Source organism: Paramormyrops kingsleyae, unplaced genomic scaffold (genome assembly GCF_048594095.1).
Source record: "Paramormyrops kingsleyae isolate MSU_618 unplaced genomic scaffold, PKINGS_0.4 ups199, whole genome shotgun sequence".
NCBI lineage: Eukaryota > Metazoa > Chordata > Actinopteri > Osteoglossiformes > Mormyridae > Paramormyrops > Paramormyrops kingsleyae.
Window position 1 is genome coordinate 34,232 of NW_027326137.1, and position 18,273 is coordinate 52,504.

Genomic DNA, 18,273 nt, shown 5'->3' on the forward strand with positions numbered 1-18,273 from the left:
ACGTTCTGCTTCTAAGCTTATTGGCGACTTCTATAAATTTATCCTGCAGAACAGCCCTTCTACCCTTGCCTATGTCGTTGGTGCCAACATGCACCACGACAACTGGATCCACCCCAGCTGGGGCCAAAAGCTTGTCCACACGATCTGGAAGGTCTCCTACCTGGGCAACAGGCAGGCAAGACACCGTACGGGACCCTCTATCACGCGTGCACACATAACTGTCTACTCCCCTAATAATTGAATCCCCCACTACCACAACCTCCCTCTTTCTGGGGGGAGGGGGCTCCTCAGTGCCCAAGGGCCCACCTGCCTCCCCAGTCCCTTCCGGCTCTAAAGCTGGAAGCACCTGAAACCTGTTAGACACAGACACCTCAGGTGATGCCGCCTCTGTAACGTGTGTACGCCTTTTCCTGCGTCTACGACCTACGGTCACTCAGCTCTCTCGCCCTCTCTGCTCTTCATTCTCCCTCCCCCCCGTTAGTGGCGTACACACCATCTCCCTAAACGGCGTATCAACTAGCTCATCTAACTCACTGTTGCATTGGATGCGAGCCAGTTGCTCCTCAAGGTCGCGAACCTTGACCATGAGTGAGTCCACTAGCTTACATCGCTCGCAGATAAAGTCCGACTGGACACTAACGTCCAGAAGGGCAAACATCTTGCAAACGCAACACTGAGTCGGCCCCATAATTAACTAACTCACTATGACCCCGTACTCCCAGCCCAGTAAATTTATATAGTGTATTTAACTATAAAGATTAATTTGCGTAACAATAAATGCAGTAACGTGCGGAGTACACTAAAATAAGTTATTACTTGTGTTAAAACGGAACTTAATTATTATTTTATTTAAAATTTTAAACCTGATAAATTTACTACTACTTACCAGAAGAACTTCTGCCTGAACCAAGTATGAACTAAAAACAAGGCGAAATCGAAGTTGCTCTTGGGAGGTCGAAAAACCACAAAAACCCCCTCACAGCAGGCTACTGCCGGAGCGGGAAAAAAGTGGAAAATGTCCTCCCGGCCCCGACTGGCGACCGAGCAAAGCTCAGGAGCAACTGTCCTTTTCCGACGCTGGGTAGCGATACCGATGTTAGATATTATTAGTTATTATCGCCCCGCGGGTGTTTGTTACAGAGTTTAAACGCGGACAGAAAAACGCAGCTCACGCGACACCCGCAGATCTCTGTCGGTAATAATCGCGCTGTTAATTAACAGACAGGACAGACAAGCACTCACGCTGACCGAAATAAGAACAATAAATAGAAATAAACAGCCACCCACGTAAACAGGTAAAGCACACAAACACTCAAAAAACTCCAAAAAACAATCCCAAACAATCGCTGCAGCTCAACACCACTCTCTCGCAGCAATCCCAGCAATCCTCCGGTCGTAATTATCATTAAGCCTTGCAACCCCGATCAGGATAAGCAGTGGGGAGATTGATGGATGTGTGGATGTAAATAATCTAGCTTAAAAATTAGTTGCACTGCAGCTGATCCCCCCAAATTTAAGCAATTAATAAACCCCGCTTCTCTCCAGTGCCTCAACAATTACGGATGGATTCGAGAGTACAGCATAACTTTGGCTACTTATTACCGGTGCGACATACTCAGAAAACGGCGACTGAAACACACACACTGAACCCGAAACAAAATCACAAAAAAACTGAAAATGAAAGACGCAAATTATGCACGTTTTGAAAGTAATTTTTAAATGTAAAACTAGAACTTTACAATGTGATTTCGTCATCTTGTTTAAATTTTGAAATATACATTAGAAACCTTAAGAGTAATTACTGCCCCCACAGGTAAATACACGAAACTACAGATTGGGCGTCAGGCTGGTGTTGAACAGCGTCAAGCGAATGCCAGTGAAACGCCAATCGAACGCAGCTACAAAACGCAGGAAAAACGCGTATGGCGATCAGAGGGCGTTCGTTTCTAACGTCCGTGTGGACGAGGCCTAACAGCGCCGACAGTGTGAACATACTGTATGCGCGGGTCCGCGACACACATGCCACGCATCCGGTGTGTTCCGGGTCTTCCATTAGGCTACAACCAAAATATTACGACTAGAGGTCGACTGATGTATCGGTTTTGCCGATTAATCGGCACCAATAGTTGATTCCCGGAACTATCGGTTATCGGCAAAAATCCACGCCGATAGTTTTTCCGGGTTGCGTCAGAGCTGAAGCGGCTGAGAATGGTCTGTTGTCCTTATACAGTGCAAGAGCCAACATATATATCTATGGCAAGAGCCGCCTCTATAGGGGAAAATCGCTGTAAAGCACGTGCTTTTGTACTGTTCGTTGCAAAGAGAGCGCAAGCTGCCTGGAGAGAGCGCGGTGCACGGACAACGCTGACACTTCAAATGCACGTTTAAAACACAGACAGCGAAAAGGTATGTATACAGTACACTACAGTACATGTTTTCATCTCAATATAAAGTAATTAATTTGTTGATTACATTCTGCATTGGAGAAAGAACAGCAGTATGTTTGTCGACAAGGCTGAGAGGACGCTAACATTAGCAGTAGGCTACATCAAGCGGTTAAAATAATGTGGCAAAAATACACGCAAGTCCGACCCAAATGTTTAATGTCATGATTGTTACCATCAGGAATGCGTTTGATTTCAGTTCTTTTTATCTTCAGGCACAGGGTGCGATTTGCCGGGGGGATGGGGGGATCTGACTGGAGCGCTTCGAAATAGTGAATCTTTTTGCGACGCAGTGTTTTACTGATTCGGAGTTTCAAAAAGCTCTGATGATACTTTGCTCACCTTCTCTATATAATATATTTGTTGTTTGAAATGAAATCATTACTATTATAGGCCTAACTTACGATGTTTTTATTAAATTTGTTATCACGTAATACAGCTCCCTTCGTATTAAAACCATTTCATGACGTGACACTCATTATCTGGTTCTTGCCTAAAAAGACGGGTATATAATGAGCGTTGTTAACAGATTACACAAACAGTTTGGTCAACCTCTGCCTATGGAGAGAGAAAAAAGTTTTCAAAATAGAAGCAAATATAGTGGGAGACTACACATTTAATATACATTTATATAATTAATATTATATATAATTATATATAATTAATATTATATATAATTATAATATTATATAATTATATAATTATAATTATTATAATTCATTTTGTATATAACTTTTATTTATTTATTTGGAGTGTTACTTTTTGTTTCAGTTTGAAAGCATGTCTTTAATTTACCTCAATATTTATTCATATATTCATATTTATTTCATATAGCACATTTTCATGACTCAGTACTGTTTTTTTGTTGGTGAACTGATCATTTTTTAAAGCAGACTTTAAGTTGATATGTTAGAAAAAAAAACTATCGGTTAATTAATCGGTTATCGGCAAGTACGGACCAACCTAGCTATCAGTATCGGTAAAATTCAATATCGGTCGACCTCTAATTACGACTTTGTTCTTGAAATCTGTTAGCCTGTTAAGCTAAATTGCCGTCGTAGATTAAAAAAAAAAAGCATGTTTATTCAACCCATGAACTAGAACGCTAATATTAGGCTTAATTCCTTCAAGTAAATCTTTTTTTCTTAATGTCTGAAAATGTAGCAAAAGATTCAAAGTAAATGGTTTAATAAAATGTTAGTTTTGCGCTAAAAATCATGATTTTCGTAAGCTTAAATATTAATATTAATTTAATTGAGTCCCACATGATGGCATTTACATCCAAGGTCCATTATCGCTTAGTGCAGCAGGTGCAGGAGACTATGATTTTGTCCTTGAAATCTATTAGCCTATTAGCAATTATAAGTATTATACACATGTAATGTTTTGTCATGGAGTTTGTGTGTTTGTTGTGTGTTTGTTGCGTAAATTGTTGAGTTTCTGTCCTTTACTCCACAATTAATCAGGTCCCAGATAGCAAAATCTTTCTGGCCCGGATGTGGCCCACATCACGCATAATCATCTGGCCCACACACCGCATGGAATAACGGCGATTGAGCGGACCGCTCTCGGTTGCCGCATCAGGTTAACATCTGGGCCAGAGCAGGGCCTGATGTTAGCCACGAGTGGCCAGGCTCTGTCTGAGATCTGGCTATATTATGGCCCATTACCAGTTTCTGAACCTCACAGATGTTAACCTCATAAGAGCTACTTTTCAACAGGAACTGTATACACTCCCTGATCAGGCTTCAAATGTGTTTTAGAAACAACAAAAGTCCAATGTCTTCAAGGATTTTGAATTTGAGGAAAAAAACAAAAAACACTGTCATTTTGAGGTGGACACACCCTTTACATTTACAGCATTTAGCAGACACTTGTATCCAGAATAACTTCCATTTTCAATTTGGGGTTAAGGGTCTTGCAAATGAATCCAGCTTCATGCAGTTGGATAAATGCATGTTTATGGGCCCTTGAGTCATGAAAAATAATGAATGTAGTGAATTACTATATTCTCAAATTACTTTTTGTAGTTTTGTGAACAACATCATTTATTAAACAAACAAATCTGAATTGGCAGAATGAAAAATTAAAAATGAAAATAAACTATTATTTAAGAAATATTCCTTGGAACAACAACCTGTGGAAAACTGTGAATTTACAATATTTTCCTTGAGACTTGAAGGAAGAGTCCGTAAACGGAAAATGTGTCGGTAATTTTCTGCCAGTACATTTTCCGTTTTTTGACAGATTTTTTTTTTACAGTGTATACCTTTGCCAGAAGTGGGCCGGAGCCGCAAGCCATATAACAATTTTTTTATAAAGTATTTAACATGTGGTCCATCTCTGTTTTGTGACATTTGGGCCACATTTGTCTAATCACAAGTGGGCCACTTTTACGATACATCTGTTTGCTGGTGCTGGAACCGGGCCAGCAGTGCCACACATTTGCCCGAAGTGGCCCACATCCGCATGCTATCTGGGGTGTCATATTCACTGCAGATTACACTGTAAATGATCACAATCCACTTATCAAAAAAAGAAATCCACTTTTCTTTTACGTTCATTTCAACATCCTTTAGATTTAACTTACCTCGCATTGCAAAATATCCTTGTAGTATTCAAAATCTGTAAGTAGCCTAATTTTCTTGACAAGATGGCGTTTCCACCTGCAAATCACTTTCTCTTTCACTTTCATATAGGCGGGGGTTAAATGACAATCATCGTTGAATGAGTCGCCTTGTATTTTACAGCTTTTGAGTTTCTGCCAGTTCGTGCTTCCTGTCTGATAATTTCCTGTATGTGTAGCGGTGTTAATAGGAAATTTTACATGGGGACCCAGCAAACATTTGGACGTTTGATGACCGTTGAAATGACGTCCCTCCGACACGTCCCGTCATGGTTGAAAAATAGTTCCGAAATGAAAGTGATGCCATCAACTTGCCGTGTATTCGACGTCTTTTCGGCGTCTTTTCTGGACGTCTAATGTGTCGTCGTCTGGATGTTTTAAAGATGTGTTTCTGCGTTATGTCAGTGTACTTATTAGCCTGAATATAAACGTCCTTATTGTGAAATGCACATCAGAATATAAATGGTTCAAAAAACGTCCAAAATCAGTCCAGTCAGACCTCAACGTCTATACAACGTTTAATCGACGTTTACATTACAAAACATTTCTTATTTGTATTAAATAAGAAAAAAAAATATATTTATATAACATATACATACATATAAATATACAAATAAATATATATAATATATTTAAATATTTGTGTGCATTATATATAAACACATACATACATACACACATACAAATATAAAAGTATACAACATATTTAAACAAAGGCTAAATATATAGTAGAACTGTAAATAGTAACAATTAAACAAGAATGAAAAGAACAAGAACATGAACACACACATGAATTATTTCTGTCAACGGGCTCATTTCCTATATCCCCCACCCCCAGCTCTTCCTGGAGCATGTTTTAGGTGTTCAGCCATTGCTGCCTCAATCTTGGAGTCTGTTGCATTTGCGCCCTAATTTTTTTACTGCATCTGAGGGAATTGAATATAAAAAAAATAAAAAAAGGGCAAAATTGTCTTTATGATCCTACAACAACATTAAAAATACATCTCGGAACAACATTATCAGTTTTCATTAACGAAACATTAGAAAAAAGTAATCAACATGCATTACACGACATTTTTCTGTTGAATAATCTTTGGTTAATAAAAGATGTTCTGCATTAAATGTGTGCTAGGTGAATGAAAAAATAGCATGTCCCCTTCCCCTTCAAAACCACTGTGGTTGAGCAAGTTCCATAAGTAGGTGTGTAACTGTGTGAAAGTAAACAGGACATTTCTGTGGTCTTTAAGACAATATTCCTTGAATAGATAAAAGGTACCAATAAAAAAAAATTTAATAAAATTTTAAAAAGTACAAAATTTCACGTCATAAGGCCAAAATTACCTTGAATTATATTGAATATGATTGTATCTCTAAATGGCTTCTTTTGCAGTTGGCCACCACCCCTCATGTTGAATTTTGCCATTAAGGCATTCGACATGATTCTGTGAAAGAAATTACTCAGGATTACTTCACCATCAGGAAAATTTACATGTAAGGTCAACATTACAATTATTGTAGTTGTAATATTATCAGCATGTTACTTGCATGCAATGTTAAATCATACACTTTAACAACCACTCATCTGTCAGGTAACAAGTTCCCTGAACTATGTTCTTATCCATATCCACATTTTTTGAGACAACTAATTAGTCATTAATGGCTTACACTGAAATTATGCTTTGATTTTTTGGTTTTCAGTCTGGCAGACTAAGTCAGTAGACATCTAAAACCTTCTGAACTAGAAAATAGGCATGTATGTGAGGAGATATAATGTGTGAAAGATTAAATCTGTAATAAAAAAAAATAATAATACCCAAAGCTGGGTTTCTTATTTTGGCCAGAATATACATTTACATATACATTTTATTTCTGAATTATGCAGCAATACAAACAATGCAAGGTAAAATACATACCTGTTCATGACTTTATTGACACAGTCCCTGAGAGAAGATCCCCCAACTCTGGACAGTTGCTGAACCTAAATGTGACATCACAATCTGTAATATGATATTTAAAAAAGGGCACATTCCTTTTGTCACATTTAAAACTTACGCAGATCGACTTCTTCTCCTCATCTTTCATTGACGCTTCAAAGGATTTCAGCTCACTCTCCGAATCCAGTCTCTTTATTGATGAGGATGTATTTCCAGGGTCCACAATAGCAGCTACCCGCTGAAGTTACTCTTTTATGTCAAATAACATCTCAAAGACCTTCCTTTGGAACCCTGGGGGAAAAAAAAAAAAAACAGTACATTAATATGTTCACAAACCTCTACACATTACTACTTAAATTTCTGAATGTGACACTTTGTGTTTATGCAGCACATTAGGCATGGCAGTTTAATTATAAACCATTTCGCAGTCTTGTTTGCCTGCTGATTAACGGGGAGAATAAGGTCATGAAAACAAAGTGCAAGACTGAATTTACAGCCAGCAAAAGCACTGGTATCATTACTGTCATTCGATACTTCGTTAGCAACAAATACTTGTAGTTCTAACAAACATTGACAGCAAATTGAATGCGTATTGACTTAGCTTTATTATGTATTTTATTTTACTGGCTAGGCTTTTAAACACACCACATACTGTATATTATATATAATATCTTACTTGCAGTTGACATGGGGTAAGTGCTTCTTGCGGGTCTGGTGCCACCTATTACAAAATTAAAAAATTGTAAAACCAAATTTTGATAGGACAAGCTCATGGCTGGAACAGACCATTAACATACATACGTACCCTCACTTCTGTGCTCTCAGGGATGCATCTGTTAAGAAGCAAGAGAACATTAGGACATGCTGTTATTAATGTTTCACCACACACAGAAACACAGCAACCCACGTATTATTACTGTATTTGAACTACTTTGTGGATGTAACAAACATTTAGACTCCTTAGGGTCCAATTCAACCTAGACAAGTATTGTAGCCATATTATCGTTACCAATAACTAAATCCAAGGTATTCTACCCTGGTTGTCGAGTGCCACGCCCCTGCTTGCTTTCAAGCTATACCTGCCCTACTTACTGCTGATTGATAATTAATTAGGTGTGTTCCGTCAGTCAGAAGCTGCAAGGTCAGGAATAGCTGGAAAACAATCAGGTCTACACCAGGTCTAAATCTTTTTAAATTGTCAAGTAATAAGGCGGCCGTATTAATTTCCTCTGGACCGGAGGAACACTTCACTGTGTAATTCTGTGGCAGAACAGTGGCTTAGTGGTTAGCATGGTCCCCTTGCATCTCCAGGGGTATGTATGTGTTTATACATTAATGACAACAGCCTATTATGTAATGTGTATAACATAAGATGGAACTGCAAGTTTCTCACATACATTGGGGTGTCCTCTGGGACTGGCCTGGGCTGGGACTGTGTCTTCTGTGTGAAACTGGAGACTGAGACTCTACTATATATACATTAAAAACAAGTGTGAAAAATAATAATTAAAAATTAATTATGGTAAGAAAGGAGTCCTTAGTGTTCGTTATATGACCCTGTAAAAAAAAGTTGCACCTTAATATAATTTAATTAAGTACCATATACATAAAAACATGTTATAAAAAATGTATTATAAAATTTATTGAAGTGATCAAAGTATTATATACCGAAGGATCATAATTTTCATACAGACTGGAGTGACTTAGATTCATTATGCAAAATGCACCACCATAAAGCATTACTTACTTCTTGTGTTGGAAGCTGAGGCCATAGGGGAGAACTCCGGTAGTCTCCTTCCTGATCCTTGTCTGTGATCAGTGTGCCTTACCTCACCTGCACAAAAATAGTTAAGGTTATGGTAGTGTAAATTAATACAGTAAATCACTGGAAAATTTTAGGATTTGTAGGCATTAAGAAAAACTAAAAATTATTTAGCATCAGAAGCACATACGTCTCATAGTGTCGCTGGTTAACCTTGGGTATGGATTACCACCTTGATAATGAACACGATCATGAAGCCTGTTATCACCTGTGTAGAAAATACAACAAAACAAAGTTTATATACATTTTGCTGTTTCATCTCAAAATATCTAAAAGGCTTTAAAATTGTTCCTACACTTGCACCATCAAACCCTGCAACAATCAGACCTTATTCTAGAACGTAGATTATTTTCATGAGACTCTTGAGGTGAATTCTAAATTAAATATTAACATTTTTGCTTATTGGATTTGTGTTAAACCCGAAAAATATAGAAATACGACCACTGGGTGTGCTCCTGTTTGTATTGCCATGTGTTTACTGCTTCCTCTACAATGACAAGGGGAATGATCATCTGAAAGCTTCAAGTTCTCATGTACTACTTACAATGACGATGGATTCATGACCCAAATCTAACCTTGCAGCACCAATAAAATGCCAGTAACAATGTAAACTATTGATAACTACAACAATGTTTTAAAAGGGTCACCTAGACATTCAAAATCAGAACTTATACTTCACGTATTTATAGATGCTGGAGCTGCCATTTCAGGGCAACATGGAGTTCTTCTAATAATTTTTTCTGTACTTGACAAGACTTTGTTTGTCTTGCCCTGTTACAGGGCAAAAAAAAAAAGAATTCTGTAGTTGTACATGAGTACAGTAGATCTAAAATAAAGCACCTACGGTTTAACATCTGTGAAGATTCAGGGATTCTGTGTTGATCATGTCGACCTCGACTGGTGTTATGTTGTGAATATCCTGTTGGAAAAATTAAAAGAAGTAATTGAAAAAGGACCATTTTATCTAAGGAATATTGAATATGTTTATAAAAAGCTTTGCAACAACTTCCCTTAAATATACAGAAGTACACTATAAAAATTTAAAGACACAGGGACATACTTCTGGGGGTGACCAGCAACGTGCTATGAGTTGTGGGCCTATGCCTCCGTCTTATTTGGAGATCCAGCGGGCTCTGAGCAGGTTGTCCTTCATGGAAATATTACGTAGTACGTGTTAGTTTAGGAGCATTTCACTGTCCAATTGTACTGTAACATGCTATGATTTTTTTTTTCTTTGGTTGTTAGTTTTTCTATCTGAAATCAAAGCAAACAAACTATCTTGCATCAAATCTTGAATGCCTGCTAAATGAAGTGTTAAAAATACTGAAATTTGTCAAAAGAAAGGTGACATTTCCTCCATAATGACTCTATAAAACAAAAAAAAAATAAAAAATAGCACAGTTCCATGTAATACATTTACAGTTATTTTTGATGGCTAATCTGTTCTTTCCTCCGGGAAGTGTGACAGCCTAGCTGTTGATTAAAACATTCAAGAAAAAGTGATGCTTTTTGACTGTTATAGTGATGTGTTAAATTAGCAAATAACTTTTAGATATCACATACTTTGTACTGGAGAAGGCGTTAATGGTGGCAGGTTTCTCCTTGTAGGTGTGATATGAACATCCACTGGGAATACACAGAGAAACAATAATTACGGTTCAATAAGTATTGGGAGGACACATTCCTTTTTGAAAGCATGACTCCTTTTTGTATATATTACAAAAAGCTATCTAAAACTTACAACTTAATCTAGTGTTGAACAGGTCAGGGGTCGGGCACGTTTCATCCAAGTGTCTTGGGCACAAATCTGGACCTTTAGCACAAAGAAGGACAAATGACAAATTAGAACATGAACAAATCTGTAGACAGTTTAAAGTATATCTCTACATAAGTCATGGCACTTTACCTTTTGTTTTACTCTGGGAAGAATGTGCAAAGCCTCCATATGATGAGTGTTGCCCCACAACTGTAAATAAAATAAAATTGTAATTAATGATATTCTTCTCCCCTCTCCAAAATAAAAACTCCAATTTGTTCAATCAGATAAGCATATTTTCAAACTGAGCCCATTACCTTGCTGGGTTTTCTGATATTTTGGAGGAGGATCTGGATAGGACACAGTCCTTTTAACAGCTTTTTTATTTTTATTCCGGTCAGGTTCTGCTTTTCCTTTGTACAAAAACAAAGTACATTAATCCAAAATTTATGCTGAGCTTTTAATATTGAACAGTATTTGAAAAGTAACATTAACTATTAAACTGAACTCTTACGCAACTTTTACAGTGAAGCTCTAAAGCAATTCTAATCAATTTCTCATAATCCCTAATTTAACATATGTGCAATGATTCCCCATGTAAACCTACAAAACAGAGTCTTAGGGCGAAGTGGTTAAGTCAAAGGAATTATTAAAAAATAAGGCCACAGACTTACAGTAGCATAATTAATAAAATTAGGCAACTCACTTTTTTGGGCTGGCAGGAGACTCTGACTGAGCTGTCAACTCAATATCAGTCACGTCACTTTCAAGGTCTGCCTCTACATCAAATAAAACAGAAATAAATTAGTGAAACAGTTTGAGGTTCATATATGACAGACATTGCATGACTTTATAAGGCAATTATAATCTGAAGCTGCTTTGAAGCATGAAATAATAATGTACCATTAACAAAGTCATCAAAGATTTTCCTCTTTCTGGTCCCTTTTACCTCTCTGTGATGGTCCATTACCTAAAAAAAAAAAAAAACACAACAGGAGAGTTTAACTTTCAGGACACTAAATTCTGTCTAAATATTTCAAAAGCTGAAAAGCAACTGGGCATTAATTTGCATCATACAGGTTAGTAATTGTTTACACAAAAGTATATTAATTATTTTATTAAATGTGTGTGCGTGTGTGTGTGTGAGTAATACCCAAGTCAGATAATTCTGACCACTATTAAACCACCAGGTGGATTTACAGTCACTAATTGCTTTTTGAGGTGCCTTTCCAAACCCAACTGAAGCACCAGTGAAAGAATTATTAAAAGGTTAGTTAAGAAATCAAAAGTAAACATTACCAAATGTAGTTATTCTGGTTTGTGCAGCTGAGGGAATATAGCATAACCCTGTTTGTAAGGGAGACACACAGCTTTTTTGTAGACACTTGCTCTGTTTGTCAGCATTCGCTTTGCTGTTGTCAAGTCACTGCTGACAAACATGATGTTGAAGAGCTTTGAGTTGCATGGCTTTTCAAAGATACTGTCACAGTCGGTTTCCCCGATCGCATCCATCCTGAGTGTTCCATCACTTCTTTTCTCTCGAATAAATCCCACTGCATTATCCATCAGGAGCACACAGTTGTCAGGCATCTTTGATGTTATTTTAGTTGTACTTTGGTATCGTCTAGCATATGTTTCAGTACATTGTCTTTCAGCAAGTCTTTTAGTGGCTTGGACCAATGGTTGTTTCCCGCTTCTCACCATTTTTTTGATAACCTGTAAGTGGTTCTCAAATGGAAAACATGATATATGGTTCAAAGAGCAGTGAAAGTTCACAGCATCATCTGACAAGTGTTTAATGGAATGAATGTTGTATGTTGGAAAAGTGGATCCATAAAAATCCACTGAGTGATCCAGAATGCTGTGTGCGTAACCTAGATAAGACTCTCTCTTCCCTTCTGCTTCATCCAAAAGAATGTTCATACCAACACTCAGACAAAGAAAGTGATGGTACTGGTCATCGGGAAGCACATCCTTTAAGATTAATGGTCCTGTGTAGAGCATGAAGTGACGTAGCTCAGTAGCTTTCCAAATGTCCAAGTCTTCCATGCTTCTTGGTTGCCTTGAAAACTCTGCGGGCAAAGCTCCCTTCAACGGACCTATGTTAAAGTTCTACTTGCTCTCTCTGAGCCTTACTTAGTCAACAGATATCTGGACCACGCCACAAGTATGTCAGCAGCCTTTTCATGGCTCCAAGACATACTAGGTGCATGTAGTCAAGGGGGAATTGTTTCACACACAAAATACCAGCTTTAACAAGAGGTGATATTTGTTTTTGATGGTCAGGGTATCCAGCTTGGTTGAAAACATCATCTCTTCTTTTTTCAGCAGGCCCCTTAGTCAAGTAAACTACCCTCCCCTCGATCTTTTGTGCTACTGCAACACATCGCTCGCATCCATGCAGACTATTGTGACCTTTAATACATTTCAGAAATGACCTGGCTTGTGCATCACAAATGATCGCCTTTACTGTAATTGTGTGAACCGAATTCTGGAATGAAATGCCATTTTGAATGAGTTGTTGCAATTCCTCCAAGAAATCTTGTAAAAAATCCTCAACAGAGTCAGGTTTGCTGGACCCATGATACAGTGCCACAATAAATGGCTGACAGTTCTGAATTTGACCAAGAATAGGCCAGAAACACATTTTACTTGATTTAAATAATGGCACGCCATCCACATTAAAGCACAGTTCAACTTTCCCTGGCAGTGTCTCTTTTGAAAAGTGTTCAAGAACATAACGCTCAATACCATAATAAATATACTGTCCATTGCATTTATTTTGAACTGGCACTCCTTGTGGAGTTTCAAGAAGAGGTCTAGCGTCTTTGGGAAGTCTATGGCCATGACGTCTGAGCACATCCAGAAGCTCATTTAATGCCTTGTGGGTCTGGTTTGTAGCAGTAGCCCAACTAGCCAAGTCCTTGTGAAGAGATGGTGTTTCAACAATTGAACGTGAAGCCTCATCCAACTGCTCAGACTCAGTTTCAGTAGAATCAGTATCATAATTGTATTCTTCTTCATGTCTAATTGACACCACTGCTGTGCTAACAGAAGAACTACAGGTCACCATAGGATGTATTTCGTCGTGTGTTGATCCCTCCGTGAGGGGACTGCCCTCTCCTGCCAAGGCTGGCTCCACTGACCCCTCAGAATCAGAGCTGCTATCATATTCCACTAAGGAATCAACCTTTGCCCTTCGTCGTCTCCACTTCCTCTGGTACTCAGAGGACATGTTTAGCAAATCTAAAATTACAAAATTATTTTAAAGTAGTTACTGAAAACATCCATGTTAAAATTCATTTACAGATGCCAGCCCATGTTATTCTTGAGCTCTTCCTACATTTTGCTCAACATTTCACAGTCTCTTTCAGGTAATTTACTTTTTGAAAAATCTCAAAAGGCTACATTGAACAGTAAAACTTACTGGATCATTAAAACATACTGGTATGCTATTATGGACTGCATTTCATAGCTACTACAATATTTACCATTTGCTTGGGTTTTAACAAATTATTTTTTTTTACTTTATTTAAAAGATCTTTCACTAAACATCTCGCTTTAAAGTCAATTTAAGCAGTTACAACAGCACTTCTTGCCCTACCAAACGAACTACTGATTTGCCCTCCCCCACTCCAATCTTATCTGAAATGATATCTTCCAGCTTCTGATTGACTGAACACACCTGATCCAGGTAACCAGCAGTGGGTAGGGCAGGGATAATTAGAAAACAATTAGGCCAGGTGTCCTTGAGGACCAGGGTTGGGAACCCCATATCTATTACACCATGTTCTTGCAGTAGCATGAAACTGCTCTGCTCATTTGTAATTATTTTTACCTGTGTCTTGTCTTGTCACTGTCTTTCTGTTGCACTGTAGAGTTCTGTCACTACAACAAATTCCTCGTATGTGTCAACATACTGTCACGTTCGGGCTTAAGGCGAGCAGGGAAGCAGGCGAAAGCAGCCAGGAAGTCAGGGTAACGGGGTTTATTGCACGCAGACTGACAGGTACGGACACTACAATGACAGATCTGGGGTACACTGACTTAGACACGGACTAAATACAAGACACAGGCTAAGGGTAACGAATCACAGGTAAGAGACAATCAGGGAATCACACGAGGTAACGAGGTGGGCGTGGCACACATCGGGAGCGGACGGAGCGGGGCGTGACAAAACCCCCCCCCAAAGGCGCGCACACCGGGCGACGGACGGGACGAAACCGGGGAACAGGACCTGGAAGACAAAGCAAAACATCAACCAAAAACAGGGAACAAGACCGAGACACAAAACAGGAACAGGGACGAAAAGAAAGACAGAACCCGACAAAGGACAGGGAAAGCGGACAGACAGACCTGGAAGGGAGACACAGAAGGGGAGACAGGCGGAACAAAAGGGCCAGGAGTGAACGGAGGAGGAACAAAGGGACGAGGAGCAGATACAGGCGGGACAAACGGAAAGGGAGGAGGAACAAGGGGAGCACGAGGGAGCCCAGGCGGGCGACGGGCAGCGGCCGGAGGGGCCGCAGGCGGGAGGGAGAAGGGAGCTGAAGGGGACCACCCAGGGGCCAAGGGAACGGGACGAGGGAGTGACGGAGGGGACACGGAGGGAGCAGGAGGGAACACCAGTGCAGGCGGGCAGGAGGGGGAAGCCGCGGCAGGCGGAGGCACAGCCGGAGCCGGCGAAGGCGCCGTCCGACGCACAGCCGGAGCAGGGGGGCCCGGAGGCGACCGACATGGAGCCGGAGGCGGGACCGAGGACCGGCACCGAGGATCCAGGGGGGGACCCGGAGGCGACCGCCGACCCCGAGCCGGAGGAACCGCAGGCGGCCCCGGAGCCCCAGCCAAGGCGAGCGAGGGCGAGCCAGGGGGCAGGGAGGGCGGGACCCGGACCCGACGCCTGTGTCCTCTGCCCTTACGGGACACTGACAGGCGGGGTCCCGGGGGGCGTCGGCTTTGCCGGGGTAAGGGTGAGGGAGTCAAGGCCTTCAAAGAGGCAACAGGCAGGGCAGTCAGAGCCGCGGGCGTGGCCGCAGGCGGGACAGTCAGAGCCGCGGGCGTGGCCGCAGGCGGGGCAGTCAGAGCCGCGGGCGTGGCCGCAGGCGGGGCAGTCAGAGCCGCGGGCGTGGCCGCAGGCGGGGCAGTCAGAGCCGCGGGCAGGACAGCCAGAGCGGCGGCCTCAGGCGGGGCCACGGGCAGGACAGGAACGGTGGCCTCAGGCGGGGCCGCGGGCAGGACAGGAACGGCGGCCGGCTGGACAGGCGAGCAGGGCTGGGCCGGCTGGACAAGCAAGCAGGGCTGGACAGGCGAGCTGCCAACCGGGGACGCCGCGGGCAGAGCAGCGGCAGCAGCCGGCGATGCAGCCGCGGGCATGGCCGCAGGCAGTGCAGCCAGAGGCCAGACGGGCAAGTCAGGTACGTGGCCAGCAGGGGGTGCTGCAGGCAGAGCAGGGACCACTGCAGGCGCCTCGGGCATACGGTCAGCAGGGGGCGCCTCAGCGGGCGCCGCCAGCACGCGACCAGCAGGAAGTGCCTCAGCGGGCGTAAGGTCAGCAGGGGGCGCCTCAGCGGGCGCCGCCAGCACGCGACCAGCAGGGGGCGCTGCAGGCAGAGCAGGGGCCACTGCAGGCGCCTCGGCGGGCGCCACCAGCACGCGGCCAGCAGGGGGCGCCTCGGCGGGCGCCGCCATCACGTGGCCAGCAGGGGGCGCAACCGCGGCCACCTCAGGCAGTTTAGGCGCCGGCAGGACAGGCGAGCAGGAGCAGGGCTGGCCGGGCAGGACAGGCAAGACGGGCAGTTCAGGTGCCGGCAGGACAGGCAGTTCAGGTGCCGGCAGGACAGGCAGTTCAGGTGCCGGCAGGACGGGCGCCGCCGTCCCGTGGTCAGCAGGGGGTGTCTTGGAGGGCGTCGCCACCCCGCGGCCAGCAGGGGGCGCCTCGGCGGGCGCCACCAGCACGCGGCCAGCAGGGGGCGCCTCGGCGGGCGCCACCAGCACGCGGCCAGCAGGGGGCGCCTCGGTGGGCGCCACCAGCACGCGGCCAGCAGGGGGCGCCTCGGCGGGCGCAGCCTCCACGCGGCCAGCCACTGGGACTGCAGGCAAGCCAGGCAGGACAGGCGGGTCAGATGGGACAGGCGGGTCAGGCAGGACAGGCGGGTCAGGCAGGACAGGCAGGACAGGCGGTGCCGCGGGCAGAGCGGCGGCAGCTGCAGCCGGCAGCGCAGCCGCGGGCACCCCGGCTCTAGAGACCCGGGGAATCGCGTCTCTCACCGGGCTGATCCCTTTTCCGTGCAGGCGTTCCGGCCGGTACGGATATGCCTCCCGCGGTGGCGGCAGCTCACCAGGGACGCCGAGCAGGCGGGTAGCGGCGAAGTCATCCCAGGGCAGCGGTGAGCCATCATGCTCCCTGGCTAACTCCCAGGCGGGGAGCAGAGTGCAAGCCCCCAGGAAGAGCGACGGAGCCTCCTCCTGCTGCACTCTGTTCCGCCGCTTCTTGCCGCTGGCAGGCGAAAGCGGAGCCACCGCGAACGCTTTGTCCTGGCTCCGGGCGACGCGTTCGCCTCTCAGCCGTGCGAGGCGCTTGCTGAGACGGCGTAGGAGCTTGCGTGCCCGCTCGAGTGGGTACTGCTGTCCGGGCGGGCGCTCTTCCGCGAGGAGGTCCGCGCCCCGGGTGGCCAGCTCCAGGGCTACAGGATCCTCCAGTACTGTTGGTTGGGAGCGCCAAAACACGAAGTCTTGCAGGAGACCGAGCCGGTGGTGCTCGGTCTCCCGCGTCGTGTTGTCTGAGAGATCTGTCATTCTGTCACGTTCGGGCTTAAGGCGAGCAGGGAAGCAGGCGAAAGCAGCCAGGAAGTCAGGGTAACGGGGTTTATTGCACGCAGACTGACAGGTACGGACACTACAATGACAGATCTGGGGTACACTGACTTAGACACGGACTAAATACAAGACACAGGCTAAGGGTAACGAATCACAGGTAAGAGACAATCAGGGAATCACACGAGGTAACGAGGTGGGCGTGGCACACATCGGGAGCGGACGGAGCGGGGCGTGACACATACCTGGCAATAAAGCTTATTCTATTCTATTCTATTCTATTCTATTCTATTTTTTAAGGCAGTGAAACAAAATCCAGCAAACTTACCATTTTGGGGACTTGGTCATTTTGCTATCAGTTTTTCACCAAGAAGTTTGCTCAACTGCATAAAATAGCTCAACTTAAGTGTAGAGACCGCATGGGGCTTTATACCTGCGAACAGAGTTCATCTAAGGGAAGTTGTTTTTAGGAGCAACCTAACGTTAACACTACTAACTTTTAGCCTGCTAGTTAATTTTAGCCAAACTCAAACTACATTTTAGTTCCTTCGTGTCAAACGTAAAATTTATAAAACAATACAAAATGGACTTACCCAACAGTAGTTTTTTTATATAGATATATTAACTTTCACCCTCCTCTCTTCTTGTCAGTAAATAAGACTCGTGAAAATGCGTTAACTTTTCCTCTCTCTCTCTCTCGATAATCTGGAATATCACGAGACTGCCAACTAGTGGCGGCACTGTTTCCAAATTCAAATAAAAAAACTTTATGTATCCACATGGGGAAATAAAACGCACGCAGAGTAAAGCGAGTAAACTTTTTTTTTATTTGACAATCCACATTCAATTTGGACTTTAAATGGTAACCAGATATATAC

At 43.2% G+C, this 18,273-nt stretch overlaps 3 long non-coding RNA genes across 4 annotated transcripts in view; all 3 read right to left on the minus strand.

Annotated features, from left to right (window-relative positions):
* Positions 1-5,295, minus strand: part of LOC140587381 (uncharacterized) — a 37,130-nt gene extending 31,835 nt beyond the window's left edge. The window contains exon 1 of the long non-coding RNA XR_011989099.1: positions 5,035-5,295. This is a non-coding gene — a long non-coding RNA (uncharacterized lncRNA). The remainder of the gene's footprint in view (positions 1-5,034) is intronic.
* A 1,121-nt stretch (positions 5,296-6,416) lies between these two features.
* LOC140587379 (uncharacterized) lies at positions 6,417-18,080 on the minus strand. 2 transcript variants are annotated; one of them, XR_011989097.1, is made up of 3 exons: positions 17,989-18,080; positions 6,984-7,048; positions 6,417-6,512 (listed from the first exon to the last, which is right to left on the minus strand). It is a non-coding gene; the product is annotated as an uncharacterized lncRNA (long non-coding RNA). The 2 variants fall into 2 exon arrangements; XR_011989096.1 differs by having other exon boundaries at positions 6,984-7,067; positions 17,989-18,051.
* LOC140587380 (uncharacterized) lies at positions 8,955-9,976 on the minus strand. The gene is made up of 3 exons (XR_011989098.1): positions 9,887-9,976; positions 9,671-9,745; positions 8,955-9,034 (listed from the first exon to the last, which is right to left on the minus strand). It is a non-coding gene; the product is annotated as an uncharacterized lncRNA (long non-coding RNA).
* Positions 18,081-18,273: the final 193 nt, after the last annotated feature.